Raw genomic sequence first — 15,201 nt, 5'->3', positions numbered from 1 at the left:
CGGTGTGTTCCTTGCCAGGGGCGACAGGGAGCTCAGCGTTGTTCTCAAAATTCACCTGGGGAGTCAGGCCTCGTCTCTTGCTCAGGTCTAGAACTGCGCTTTATTCTCGAGTTGTAAAACGGGTGTTAGGACACATTAGACTTGAATTTGTACCTGGAGAATTATCGAGTATGTTCAGGGAATCAGGTCTCCATTCATCTTGTGAGTTGATACTCGAGGATACATTTGAATCTGTGCAGTAGAATCAGACAATATCTCGAGTGGGTGGTGACATCCGTAACTTTTCCATTTGTATTTTGAAAACCTGGGTATATTCCCCTGTTTCACAGTGGTACCCGCCTCCTCATTCTGTGCGACCAGAACATCTGGATTCTATTCCAGAGAAAGCAGAGTAATCGACCCTCATTTGGAAAAGAGGACTGGAAATCGGGGCTTTTTGTCAGTGTGGCAGGTAATTCGGTGTTCCTCTCGATTGGGGTTGTGTATGTCCGTTAAATTTTTGAGTCACATAAAGAATGTTAAAGTAACCTCTTGAGTTTCAAGCTGGAATGTGGAATTTCTCTTGCTAATCTGCAACGGAAGTGTTCCTCATCTCGACTTGAGGGCAGAATCTTTGGTTTTTCTCGAGTGGCGGTGGGAACCTTGGGTTCCTTCTGGAGTTTCCCTGGGTACCTCAGGAACTCGCTCGTGTGGCTTCAGGGAAGTCATTTCCATTTTTGTGTTCGAAGGGGAATTTCGGGATTACTCTTGAGCCGTTAAATGGGAATAGGGTCTCATCTCGAGTTGACTCCTTAAATTGTGTGCTCCTCTCCAGTGGGGACGGCTATGTTTGTGAACTTTTTGAGTCACAAAAAGGGTGTCAAGTACCCATTTGAGTTTCACGTGGGAATTTGGGATTTCTCTTGAGGCTCTGCAATGGAAAAGTTCCTCATCTCTCATTGAAGAGATAATTATCTGATTTTTCTCCAGTTGCAGCGGGAAGCTTGTCGTTCATCTCTTGTACCGCTGGGGACCTCAGGAACTCGCTCATGTTGCCCCACGGAAGTCAGGTCTCCTATCGTGTTGGAAGGGGAACTTCGGGAAACCAAACGAGGTGTAGCAGAAGAATAGAGCCGCATCAAGCCTTGAGTCGGTCAACTGTGTGTTCCTTTCCAGAGGCGACAGGGATCCTGTGGTTGCTCTCAAAATTCACCTGGGGAGTCAGGCCTCGTCTCTTGTTCAGACATGGAAATGAGCTTTCCTTTCGAGTTGTAAAACGACTGTTAGGCCACATTAGAGTTGAATTTGTACCTGTTGATTGTAACGAATATGCTTGGGCAGTCAGACCTTCACTCGGCTTGTGAGCTGATACTCGAGGATACATTTGAATCTGTGCAGTAGAGTCACAAGATATCTCGAGTGGGTGGTGACATCCATACATTTTCCATTTGTGTTTTGAAATCCTGGGAATCCTCCCGAGTTTCAACGTGGTACCCGCCTCCTCGTACTCTGTGACCGGAACATCCGGATTCCCTTCCAGAGAAAGCAATGGAATCCACTCTCATCTGGAAAAGAGGACTGGAATTCAGGGCAATTTGTCAGTGTGGCAGATAACTTGATGTTCCTGTCGATTGGGGCTGTGTATGTCGGTTTAATTTCTGAGTCGCATAAAGGATGTTAAGTAACCTTTCCAGTTTCAAGCGGGAATGTGGAGTTTCTCTTGCGAAGCTATAGTGGAAGTGTTCCTCATCTCGAATTGAGGGCAGAATCTTTGGTTTTCCTCGAGTGGCGGTGGGAACCTTGGGTTCCCTCTGGAGTTTCCCCGGGTACCTCAGGAACTCGCTCGTGTGGCTTCAGGGAAGTCATTTCCCTTTTTGTGTTGGATGGGGAACTTCGGGATTACTCTCGAGCCGTTAAATGGGAATAGGGTCTCATCTCGACTTGAGTCCGTAATTGTGTGCTCCTCTCCAGTGGGGACGGCTATGTTTGTGAAGTTTTTGAGTCGCATAAATGGTGTCAAGTACCCGTTTCAGTTTCAAGCGGGAATTTGGGATTTCTCTTGAGACTCTGCCTCGGAAAATTTCGTCATCTCTCATTGAGGGGATAATTATCTGGTGTTTCTCGAGTTGCAGCGGGAAGCTTGGGGTTCTTCTTGTGTATCTACGTGGACCTCAGGAACTAGCTCGTGTTGCCCCACGGAAGTCAGGTCTCCTATTGTGTTGGAAGGGGTACCTCAGGAAACCACAGGAGGCACAGCAGAAGAATAAGGCCGCATCTAGCCTTTAGTCGGTCAACTGTGTGTTCCTTGCCAGGAGCGACAGGGATCCTGTGGTTGCTCTCAAAATTCACCTGGGGAGTCAGGCCTTGTCTCTTGTTCAGACATTGAACTGCGCTTTCCTTTCGAGTTATAAAACGACTGTTAGGCCACATTAGAGTTGAATTTTTACCTGTAGATTGTAATGAATATGCTTGGGCAGTCAGATCTCCACTCGTTTTGTGAGCTGATACTCGAGGATACATTTGAATCTGTGCAGTAGAGTCACAAAATATCTCAAGTGGGTGGTGATATCCATACCTTTTCCATTTGTGTTTTGAAATCCTGGGGATCCTCCAGAGTTTCAAAGTGGTATCCACCTCCTCGTACTGTGCGAGCAGATTGTCCGGATTGCATTCCAGAGAAAGCCGAGGAATCGACTCTCATCTGGAAAAGAGGATTGGAAATCTGGGCAGTTTTTCAGTGTGGCAGATACCTCGGTGTTCCTCTCCATTGGGGCTGTGTATGTCGGTTTAATTTTTGAGTCACATAAAGGACGTTAAGTAACCTGTCGAGTTTCAATAGGGAATGTGGAATTTCTCTTGCGAATCTGCAATGGAAGTGTTCCTCATTTTGACTTGAGTGCAGAATCTTTGATTTTTCTCGAGTGGTGGCGGGAAGCTTGGGCTCGCTCTGGAGTTTCCCCGGGAAACTCAGTAACTCGCTCGTGTTGCTTCAGGGAAGTCATTTCCCTTTTTGTTTTGGAAGGGGAAATTCGGGATTACTCTCAAGCCGTTAAATGGGAATAGGGCCTCATCTCGCATTGAGTCCGCAAATTGTGTGCTCCTCACAAGTGGGGACGGCTATGTTAGGGAACTTCATGAGTTGCATAAAAGGTGTCAATTACTCGTTCGAATTTCAAGTGGGAATTTGGGATTTCTCTTGAGATTCTGTAGCAGATATGTTCCTCATCTGGCATTGATGGGCGAATGCTGTCTTTTTTCTCGCGTTAGGGGAGACAGCTTGGGGTTCTTCTCTAGTTGCGACCGGGACCTCAGGAACTCGCTCACCTTGGCTCAGGGAAGTTACATCACCTTTGATTTTGGAAGGGGAACCTCAGGATTCCTCTCCGGGTTTGGGACAGTAATAGGGCCGCGCCTAGTGTTGTGTACATAAATTGTGTGCTCCGCTTCAATGTGGACAGATATTTTGGGGAAGTTTTTGGGTCGCATAATGGAGTTAAGTACCTGTTCGAGTTTCAGGTATGAATGTGGGATTTCTCTTGAGATTCTGCAGCATAAATTTTCCTCATCTCTCATTGATGGGGAAACGTTTTCGTTTTTCTCGCGTTGCAGCAGACAGCTTCGGTTCCCTCTAGAGTTGCGACAGGGACATCAGGAACTCGCTCGCATACTCCCAGGGAAGTTGGGTCTCCTGTCTTCTTGGAAGGGGAACATCTGGATTCCTCTCGAGGCGTGGAGGAGGAATAGGGCTGCATGTAGTGTTGTGTATGTAAATTGTGGGCTCCGCTTCAATGTGGACATCTATGGAGGGGAAGTTTCTGGGTCGCATAAATGGTGTCAATACCCGTTCGAGTTTCAAGCGGGAATGTGGGATTTCTCTTGAGACTCTGCAGCGGAAACGTTCCTCATCTCGCACTGAGGGTTAATTATGTGGTTTTTCTCGAGTTGCGGCCTGAAGCTTGGCATTCTTCTGGAGTTGCAGCGGGTACTTCAGGAAGTCGCTTGTGTTGCCCCAGGTAAGTCAGTCCTCCTCTAGTGTTTGAAAGGGAACCTCGGGATTCCACTCGAGGCGCAGCAGATAATAGGGCTGAATCTAGCATTGAGTCGGTGAACTCTGTGTTCCTTTCCAGGGGAGACAGGGATCTCGGAGTTTTTCTCAAACTTCACCTGGGGAGTCAGCCCTAGTCTCTTGTTCACACATGGAACTGCACTTTCTTCTCGAGTTGAAAAACGGGTGTTAAGCCACATTAGAGTTGAATTTGTACCTGGAGATTGTATCCGGTATGCTCGGGGAGTCAGGTCTCCACTCGTTTTGTGAGTTGATACTCGAGGATACATTTCAATCTGTTAGGTAGAATCACACAATATCTCGAGTTTGTCAGTGTGGCAGATAACTCGGTGTTCCTCTCGATGGGGTTGTGTAAGTCAGTTTAATTTTTGAGTCGCATAAAGGATGTTAAGTAACCTGTCGAGTTTCAAGCGGGAATGTGGAATTTCTCTTGAGATACTGCAGCAGAAAATTTGTTCTTCTCGTATTGATGGGGAAACGTTTTCATTTGTATCGACTTGAAGCGGACAACTTTGCTCCCTCTGGAGTTGCGACGTGGACCTCAAAAATTCACTCGCGTTTTCCCAGGGAAGTTAGGTCTCCTATCGTGTTGGAAGGGGAACATCGGGATTCCTCTTGAGGCGCGGAGGAGGAATAGGGCCGCATGTAGTGTTGGGTTCGTAAATTGTGTGTTCCGTTGCAATGTGGACGGATATGTCAGGGAATATTTTCGGTAGCATAAAGGATGTCAACTACCCGTTCGAGTTTCAAGCCGGAATGTGGGATTTCTCTTGAGACTCTACAGCGGAAATCTTCCTCATCTCGCATTGAAGGGATAATTTCTGGTGTTTCGCGAGATGCGGCGTGAAGCTTGGTGTTCTACTCCAGGGGCAATGGGGACCTCAGGAACTTGCTCGTGTTGCCCCAGGGAAGTCAGGTCTCCTATCTTGTTCAAGGGGAACCTTGGGATTCCTCTCGAGGTGCAGCAGAAGAATACGGCCACATCGAGTGTTGAGTAGGTCAACTGTGTGTTCCTTGCCCGGGGCGACAAGGATCTCAGTGTTGTTCTCAAAATTTACCTGGGCAGTCAGGCCTCGTCTCTTGTTCAGACGTGGAACTGTGCTTTCTTCTCGAGTTATAAAATGGGTGTTAGGACACTTTAGAGTTGAATTTGCACCTGGAGATTTATGTAGTATGCTCTGGGAGTCAGCTCTCCATTCGTCTTGTGAGTTGGTACTCGAGGATACATTTGAATCTGTGCAGTAGAATCAGAAATATCTCGAGTGGGTGATGACATCCGTACCTTTTCCATTTGTGTTTTGAAAACCTCGGAATCCTCCCGAGTTACAAAGTTTTACCATCCTCCTCGTACTGTGCGAGATGATCGTATGGATTCCATTCCAGAGAAAGTGCAGAAATTGAGTCTCATCTGGAAAAGAGGAGTGGAATTCGGGCAATTTGTCATTGTGGCAGATAACCCGGTGTACCTCTCGATGGGGGCTGTGTATGTCGGTTTAATTTTTAAGTCGCATAAAGGATGTTAATTAACCTGTCGAGTTTCAAGCCGGAATGTGGAATTTATCTTGCGAATCTGCAACGGACGTGTTCCCCATTTCGACTTGAAGGCAGAATCACTGGTTTTTCTCGCGTGGCGGCAGTAATTTGGGGCTCGCTCTGGAGGTTCCCCGGGTACCTCAGGAACTCGCTCCTGTTGCTTCAGGGAAGTCATTTCCCTTTTTGTGTTGGAAGGGGAACTTCGGATTACGCTCGAGCCATTAAATGGGAATAGGGCCTCATCTCCAGTTGAGTCTGTAAATTGTGTGCTCCTCTCCAGTGGGGACGGCTATGTTAGGAAAGTTTTTGAGTTGCAGAAAGGGTGTCAAGTACCCGTTCGTGTTTCAAGTGGGAATGTGTGATTTCTCTTGAGATTCTGCAGCAGAAATATTCCTCATCTGGCATTGTTGGCGAATGTTGTCGTTTTTCTCGAGTTGGGGGAGAGAGCTTGGGTTTCCTCTCGAGTTGTGACGGGGACCTCAGGAACTCGCTCGCCTTGGCTCAGGGAAATTACATCACATTTGATTTTGAAAGGGGAACCTCAGGATTCCTCTTCGGGATTGGGACAGTAATAGGGCCGTGCCTAGTGTTGTGAACGTAAATTGTGTGCTCCACTTCAATGTGGACAGATATGTGGGGGAAGTTTTTGGGTCGCATAATGGTGTCAAGTACCCGTTCGAGTTTCAAGTGGGAATGTGGGATTTCTCTTGAGATTCTGCAGCGGAAAAATTCCTCATCTCGCATTGAGGGGTAATTATGTGGTGTTTCTCGAGTTGTGGCGGGAATCATGGGGTTCTTCTCGAGTTACGACTGGGACCTCAGGTACTCGCCCATGTTGCCCCATAGAAGTCAGGTCTCCTATCCTGTTTGAAGGGGAACCTAGGGATTCCTCTCCAAGTGCAGAAGAGGAATAGGACCGAAACTAGCGTTGAGTCAGTCAACTATGTGTTCCTCTCCAGGGGACACAGGGAACTCGGGGTTGTTCTCAAATTTCACCTGGGGAGTCAGGGCTCATCTCTTGTTCAGACATGGAACTGGGCTTTTTTCTCGAGTTGTAAAACGCATGTTAGGCGACATTAGAGTTGAATTTGTACCTGGAGATTTATCTAGAATGCTTGGGGAATGAGGTCTCCACTCATCTTGTGAGTTGGTACTTGAGGATACATTTGAATCTGTGCAGTAGAATCAGACAATATCTCGAGTGGATGGTGACATCCGTACCTTTTCCATTTGTGTTTTGAAAACCTGGGGACCCTCCCGAGTTTCAAAGTGGTACCCGCCTCCTCATACTGGGAGACAGGATCGTCTGCATTCCATGCCAGAGAAAGCAGAAGAATCGACTATCATCTGGAAAAGAGGACTGGAAATTGGGGCAATTTGTCATTGTGGCAGATAACTCGGTGTTCCTCTTGATTAGGGCTGTGTATGTTGGTTTAATTTTTGAGTCGCATAAAGATGTTAAGTTACCTGTCGAGTTTCAAGCGGGAATGTGGAATCTCTCTTGCGAATCTGCAACGGAAGTGTTCCTCATCTCGCGTTGAGAGCAGAATGTTTGGTTTTTCTGGAGTGATGGTGGGAAGCTTGGGATCCCTCTGGAGTTTCCTCCGGTAACTCAGGAAGTCACTTGTGTTGCTTCAGGGAAGTCATTTCAGCCTTTTATGTTGGAAAAGGAACTTCAGGATTACTCTCGAGCCCCTAAATGGGAATAGGTCCTCATCTCGAGTTGAATCCATAAATTGTGTGCTCCTTTCCAGGTGGGACAGTTATGTTAGGCAATTTTGCGAGTCAAATAAAGGGTGTCAAATACCCGTTCGTGTTTCAAGTTCGAATGTGGGATTTGTCTTGAGATTCTACAGCAGAAAATTTCCTCATCTCGCATTAATGGGGAAACGTTTTCATTTTTCTCGAGTTGCAGCGGACAGCTTTGGCTCTCTCTCGAGTTGCGACAGGGACCTCAGGAACTAGCTCCCGTTGTCCCAGGGAAGAAGGTCTCCTATCCTGTTGGAAGGGAAACATCCGGATTTCTCTCGAGGTGCGGAGGATGAATAGGGCCGCATATAGTGGTTTGTAAGTAAATTTTGTGCTCCACTTCAATGTGGACGGCTTTGTCTGGGAAGTTTTTGGATAGCATAAAGGATGTCAACTACCCGTTCGAGTTTCAAGGAGCAATGTGGAATTTCTCTTGCGAATCTGCAACGAAAGTGTTCCTCATCTCGACTTGAGGGCCGAATCTTTGGTTTTTCTCGAGTAGCGGCGGGAAGCTTGGGCTCCCCTGGAGTTTCCCTGGGTACCTCAGGAACTCGCTCGTGTTGCTTCAGGGAAGTCACTTCCATTTTTGTGTTGGAAGGGGAACTTCGGGATTACTCTCGAGCCGTTAAATGGGAATAAGGTCTCATCTCGACTTGAGTCCGCAAATTGTGTGCTCCTCTCCAGAGGGGACGGCTATGTTTGTGAACTTTTTGAGTTGCATAAAGTGTGTCAAGTACCCGTTTGAGTTTAAGTGGGAATTTGGGATTTCTCTTAAGACTCTGCAGCGAAAAAGTTCCTCATCTCTCATTGAGGGGATAATTATCTGGTGTTTCTCGAGTTGCAATGGGAAGCTTGGGCTTCTTCTCGAGTTGAGACGGGGACCTCAGGAACTCGCTCGTGTTGTCCCAGGGAAGTCAGGTCTCCTATCTTATTGGTAGGGGAACCTCGGGATTCCACTCGAGGCGCTGCAGAGCAATAGAGCCGCATCTAGCATTGAATTGGTCAACTGTGTGTTCCTTGCCAGGGGCTACAGGGATCCTGTGGTTGCTCTCAAAATTAACCTGAGGAGTCAGGCCTCATCTCTTGTTTAGACATGGAAATGAGCTTTCCACTCGAGTTCTTAAACGGCTGTTATGCCACATTAGACTTGAATTTGTACCTGTAGATTGTAACAAATATGCTTGGGGTGTCAGATCACCATTTGTCTTGTGAGCTGATACTCGAGGATACATTTGAATCTGTGCAGTGGAGTCACAAAATATCTGTAGTTGGTGGTGACATCTGTACCTTTTCCATTTGTGTTTTGAAATCCGGGGTATCCTCCCGAGTTTCAACGTAGTACCCGCCTCCTCGTACTCTGCGACCGGAACGTCCGGATTCCATTCCAGAGAAAGCAGTGGAATCGACTCTCATCTGGAAAAGACGACTGGAAATCAGGGCAATTTGACAGTGTCACAGATAACTCGGTGTTTCTCTCGACTGGGGCTGTGTATGTCGGTTTAATTTGTGAGTCACACAAAGGATGTTAAGTAACCTGTCTTGTTTCAAGCGGGAATGTGAAATTTCTCTTGTGAATCTGAAGTGGAATTGTCCCTCATCTCGCCTTGAGGGCCGAAACTTTTTCTCTCGAGTAGTAACGGGAAGCTTCGGCTCCCTCTAGAGTTGCTCTGGGGACCTCAGGAACTCGCTCGTGTTTTTTCAGGGAAGTCATTTACCCTTTTGTTTTGGAACAGGAACTTCGGGATTACTCTCGATCCCTTTAATGGGAATAGGGCCTCATCTCGATTTGATTCCATAAATTGTGTGCTGCCGTCCAGTGGGGACGGCTATGTTAGGGAACTTTTTGAATCGTATAATGGGTGTCAAGTAACCGTTCGAGTATCAAGTGTGCATGTGTGATTTCTCTTGAAATTATGCAGCAGAAATGTTCCTCATCTCGCATTGATGGGGGAATGTTGCCTTTTTTCTCGAGTTTTAGAGGAAAGCTTGGGTTATCTCTCGATTTGCCATGCGGACCTCAGGAACTCGCTCAGATTGTCCCAGGGAAGTTAGGTCTCCTTTCGTGTTGGAATGGGAACCTCGGGATTCCTCTCGAGACGTGGTCGAGAAATACGACCGCATGTAATTCTGTGTACATAAATAGTATGCTCCGCTTCAATGTGGAGGGCTCTATTGGGGAAGTTTCTGGGTCGCATAAAGGGTTTCAAGTACCCATTCGTATTTCAATCGGGAATGTGGAATTTCTCTTGAGACTCTGCAGGGAATATGTTCCTCATCTCGCATTGAGGGGTAAATACGTGGTATTTCTCGAGTTGAGACACGAAGCTTGGGGTTCTTCTCGAGATGCGACCGGGACCTCAGGAACTCGCACGTGTGACCCCAGGGAAGTCAGGTTTTCTATCGTGTTGGAAAGGGAACCTCGGGATTCCACTCGAGGCGCAGCTGAGGAATAGGGCCACATATAGCGTTGAGTCGGTCAACTCTGTGTTCCTTTCTAGGGGCGACAGGGATCTCAGGGTTTTTATCAAACTTCACCTGGGGAGTCAGCCCTTGTCTCTTGTTCACAAATGGAACTGCACTTTGTTCTCTAGTAGTAAAATGGGTCTTAGGCCACGTTAGAGTTGAATTTATACCTAGAGATTGTATCGAGTATGCTCGGGGAGTCAGGTCCCACTCGTCTTGTGAGCTGATACTCGAGGATACATTTGAATCTGTGAGGTAGAATCACACAATATCTCGAGTGGGTGGTGAAATCCGTACTTTTTCCATTTGTGTTTGGAAAATCTGGGTATCCTCCGGAGTTTCCACGTGGTACCCACCTTCTCATACTGTTCGACTGGAACGTCCGGATTCCTTTCCAGAGAAAGCAGAGGAATCGACTCTCATCTGGAAAAGAGGACTGGAAATCGGGGCAATGTGTCAGTGTGGCAGATAACTCGGTTTTCCTCTCGATGGGGTCTGTGTATGGCGGTTTAATTTCTGAGTCGCATAAAGTATGTTAAGTATCCTTCAGAATTTCAAGCGGGAATGTGGAATTTCCCTTGCCAATCTGCAACGGATGTGTTCCTCAACTTGGCTTGAGGGCAGAATCCTAGGTTTTTATTGAGTTGCCGCGGGAAGCTTCGGTTCCCTCTCGAGTTGTGCTGGGGACCTCGGGAACTTGCTCGTCTTGTCCCAGGGAAGTTACTTCTCCTTTGCTGTTGGAAGGGGAACCTCAGGATTCCTCTCCAGCCTTGGGAGAGGAGTAGGGCCGCATCTAGTGATGTGTACCTAAATTGTGTGTTCCGCTTCAATGTGGAAGGCTATGTTGGTGAAGTTTCTGGGTCGCATAAAGCGTGTCAGGTAATCGTTCGTGATTCAAGTTGGAATGTGGGCTTTCTCTTGAGACTCAGCAGCGGAAATGTTCCTCATCTTGCACTGAGGGGTAATTATGTATTGGAAGGGGAACCGCGGGATCCTCTCGAGGTGCAGCAGAGTAATAGGGCCGCATCTAACTTTGAGTCGGTCAAATTGTGTTCCTTGCCAGTGGCGACAGGGATCTCGGGGTTGGTCTCAAAATTCACCTGGGGAGTCAGGCCTGGTTTCTTGTTCAGACATGGAACTGCGCTTTCTTCTCGAGTTGTAAAATGGGTGTTAAGCCACATTAGATTTGAATTTGTATTTGGAGATTGTATCGAATATGCTCGGCGAGTCAGGTCTCCACTCATCCTGTGAGTTGATACTTGAGGATACATTGGAATCTGTGCAGTAGAATCAGACAATATCTCGAGTGGGTGGTAACATCCGTACCTATTCCATTTGTGTTTTGAAAATCTGGGGATCCTCCCCAGTTTCAGAGTGGTACCGGACTCCTCGTACTGTGCGACTGGAATATCTGGATTCCATTCCAGGAAAAGCAGAGGAATCAACCGTCATCTGGAAAAGAGGATTGGATATCCGGGCAATTAGTCAGTGTGGGAGATTACTCGGTGTTCCTCTCGACTGGGGATGTGTATGTCGGTTTAATTTTTGAGTTGGATAAAAGATGTTAAGTAACCTGTCAAGTTTCAAGCGGGAATGTGGAATTTCTCTTGTGACACTTCAACGGAAGTGTTCCTCATCTCGTCTTGAGGGCAGAATCTTTGGTCTTTCGCGAGTGGAGGCGGGAACTTTTGGCTCCCTCAGGAGTTTCCCTGGGCACCTCAGAAACTCGCTCGTGTTGCTTCAGAGAAATCATTAGCCCTTTTATGTTGGAAGGGGAACTTCCGGATTACTCTGATCCGTTAAATGAAAATAGGACATCATCTCGTGTTGAGTCCATAAATTGTGTGCTCCTCTCCAGGTGGGAAAGATATGTTAGGGAACTTTTTGTGTCCCATAAAGGGTGTCAAGTAACCGTTCGAGTTTCAGTTGGGAATGTGGGATTTCTCTTGAGACTCTGCAGCAGAAAATTTCTTCATCTCGCATTGATAGGGGAATGTTTTAGTTCTTCTCGAGTTGCAGCGGAAAGTTTCGGGTCCCTCTCGAGTTGCGTTGGAGACCTCAGCAACTCGCTTGGGTTGTCTCAGGGAAGTCAGTCTCCTTTGATTTTGAATGGGAACCTCAGGATGCCGCTCCCGTCTCGGGAGAGGAGTAGGGCCACATCTAGTGTTGTGTATGTAAATTTGTGCTCTGCTTCAATGTGGACGTCTAAGTAGGGGAAATTTTTGGGTCGAATAAAGGGTGTCATGTAGCCGTTCGATTTTCAAGCGGGAATGTGGGATTTCTCTTGATACTCTGCAGCGGAAATGTTCCTCATCTCGTTTTGAGGGTATAATTTTGTGGTGTTTTTCCAGTTGCGGCGGGAAAATTGGGATTCTTCTAGAGTTGCGACAGGGATCTCAGGAACTCAATCGTGTTGCCCCATGGAAGTGAGGTATCCTATCACGTTGGAAGGAGAACCTCGGGATTATATTCGAGGCACAGCAAAGAAATAGGGCCGCATTTAACTTTGAGTCGGACAACTGTGTGTTCCTTGAGAGAGATGACAGGGATCTCGGGGTTGCTCTGAAAAATTCACCTGGGGAATCAGGCCTTGTCTTTTGTTCAGACCTGGGCCTGCGCTTTCTTCTCGATTTGTAAAAAGGGTGTTAGGCCACATTAGAGTTAAATTGGTACCCGGAGATTGTATCGAGTATGATCGGCGAGTCAGGACTCCACTCGTCTTGTGAATTGATACTCGAGGATACATTTGAATCTGTGCAGTAGAATCAGAGAATATCTCGAGTGGGTGGTGACATCCCTACCTTTTCCATTTGTGGTTTGATAACCTCAGGATCTTCACGAGTTTCAACGTGGTACCCGCCTCCTCGTACTGTGCAAGTGGAACGTCTGGATTCCTTTCCAGAGAAAACAGAAGAATCGACTCTCATCCTGAAAAGGGGACCTAAAAACGGGGCAATTTGTCAGTGTGGCAGGAAACTCGGTTTTCCTCTAGATTGGGGCTGTGTATGTTGCTTTAATTTTTGAGTTGCATAAAGGATGTTAAGTAACCTGTTGAGCTTGAAGCAAGAATGTGGAATTTCTCTTGCCAATCTGTAACGGAAATGTTCCTCATCTCACCTTGAAGGCAGAATCTTGAGGTTTTCCTCGAGTTGCGGCGGGAAGCTTGGGTTCCTTCTCGAGTTGTGCCGTGGACCTCAGGAACTCGCTCATGTTGATTCAGGGATGTCAGATCTCCTTGGTGTTGGAAGGGGAACTTTGGCATAACTCTCGAGTCATTAAATGTGAATAGGACCTCATCTCGAGTTGAATCCGTAAACTGTGTGCTCCTCTCCAATGGGGAAGGCTATGTTAGGGAACTTTTTGAGCTGCATAAAGGGTGTCAAGTACCCGTTCGAGTTTCAAGGGGGAATGTGAGATTTCTCTTGAGATTCTGCAGCAGAAAATTTCCTCATCTCGCATTGATGGGGGAATGTTTTTGTTTTTCTCAAGTTGCGGCAGAAAACTTGAGGTTCCTCTCGAGTTGCGTTGGGAACCTCAGGAACTCGCTCCCATTGTCCCAGGGAAGTTAGGTCTCCTTTGCTTTTGGAAGGGGAAACTCAGGATTCCTCTCCAGGCTCTAGGGAGGAATAGGGCCTCATCTAGTGTTGTGTACGTAAATTGTGAGCTCCGCTTCAATGTGGAAGGCTATGATGGGGAAGTTTTAGGGTTGCATAATGGTGTCAAGTACCCGTTCGCGTTTCAAGCGGGAATGTGGAATTTCCACTGAGACTCTGCAGCGGAAAATTTCCTCATCTCGCATTGAGGGGATAATTTTGTGGTGTTTCTTGAGTTGCGGCGGGAAACTTGCGGTTGCTCTTGAGTTGTGACAGGACCTCAGGAACTCGCTCGTTTTGCCCCAGGGAAGTCAGGCCTCCTATCGTGTTGGAAAGGGAACCTCGGGATTCCTATATAAGAAGCAGCAGAGGAATAAGGCCGCATCTAGCATTGAGTGGGTCAACACTTTATTTTCTCCAGTCCAGACAGGGATCTCGTGGTCGCTCTCAAAATTCTCCTGGGGATTCAGGCCTCGTCTCTTCTCCAGACATGGAACTGTGCTTTCTCTTGAGTTGTAAAATGAGTGTTAGGCCACATTAGAGTTGAATTTGTACCGTGGAGATTGTATCGAGTGTTATCCGGGAGTCAGGTCTCGACTCGTCTTGTGAGTTGATACTCGGCGATACATTGAATCTGTGCGGTAGAATCAGACAATATCTCGAGTGGGTGGTGACATCCGTACCTTTTCCATTTATGTTTTTAAAACCTGGGGATTCTCCGGAGTTTCAACGTGGTATACACCTCCTCCTACTGTGCGACCAGAACATCTGGATTCCATTCCAGAGAAAGCAGAGGAATCGACTTCCATCTGGAAAAGAGGACAGGAAATCGGGGCAATTTGACTGTTTCGCAGATAACTCGGTGTTCTTCTCGATTGGGTCTGTGTATGTCGGTTTCAGTTTTGAGTCACATAAAGGATATTAAGTAACCTGTCGAGTTTCAAGCGGGAATGTGGAATTTCTCTTTCTAATCTGCAAAGGAAATGTTCCTCATCTCGACATGAGGGGAGAATCTTTTGGTTTTTCCCGAGATGCGGCAGGAAACTTGGGCTCCCTCTCGAGTTGTGCCATGGACTGCAGGAACTCGCTCGTGTTGCTTCAGGGAGGTCAGGTCCCCTTTTGTGTTGGAAGGGGAACTTCGGGTTTACCTCGAGCCATTAAATGGGAATAGGGCTTCATCTCGAGTTGTGTCCGGAAATTGTGTGTTCCTCTCCAGTGGGACGGCTATGTTAGGGAACTTTTTGAGTTGCATAAAGGGTGTCAAGTACCCTTTAGAGTTTCAAGCAGGAATGTTTGATTTCTCTTGAGATTCTGCAGCAAAAAATTTCCTCATCTCGCATTGATGGGGGAACGTTGTCGTTTTTCTCAAGTTGCGGAGGAAAGCTTGGGGTTCCTCTCAATTGCGACGGGGACCTCAGGAACTCGCTCATGTTGTCCCAGGGAAGTTAGGTCTCCTTTCGTGTTGGAAGGGGGAACCTCGGAATATCTCTCCATTCGAGGTAGAGGAATAGGGCCCCAACCAGTGTTGAGAACATAAATGGTGTGTTCCTCTTCAATGTGGACGGCTGTATAGGGGAAGTTTTGGGGTCGCATAAAGGGTGTCTATTACCCGTTCGAGTTTCAAGTGGGAATGTAGGATTTCTCTTGCGATTCTGCAACAGAAATTTTCCTCACCTCGCCGTGAGGGCAGAATCTTGTGGTTTATCTCGAATTGCGGCCAGAAGCTTGGGCTCCCTCTCGAGTTGCGACAGGGACCTCAGGATCTCGCTCGAGTTTCTTTAGGGAAGTCCGGTCCCCTTTTGTGTTGGAAGGGGAACT

The sequence above is a fragment of the Moschus berezovskii genome, chromosome 14 (genome assembly GCF_049115385.1).
Source record: "Moschus berezovskii isolate FMDL1 chromosome 14, NW_MosBer_1.0, whole genome shotgun sequence".
Lineage (NCBI taxonomy): Eukaryota > Metazoa > Chordata > Mammalia > Artiodactyla > Moschidae > Moschus > Moschus berezovskii.
Note: the sequence above shows the minus strand (reverse complement) of the source record.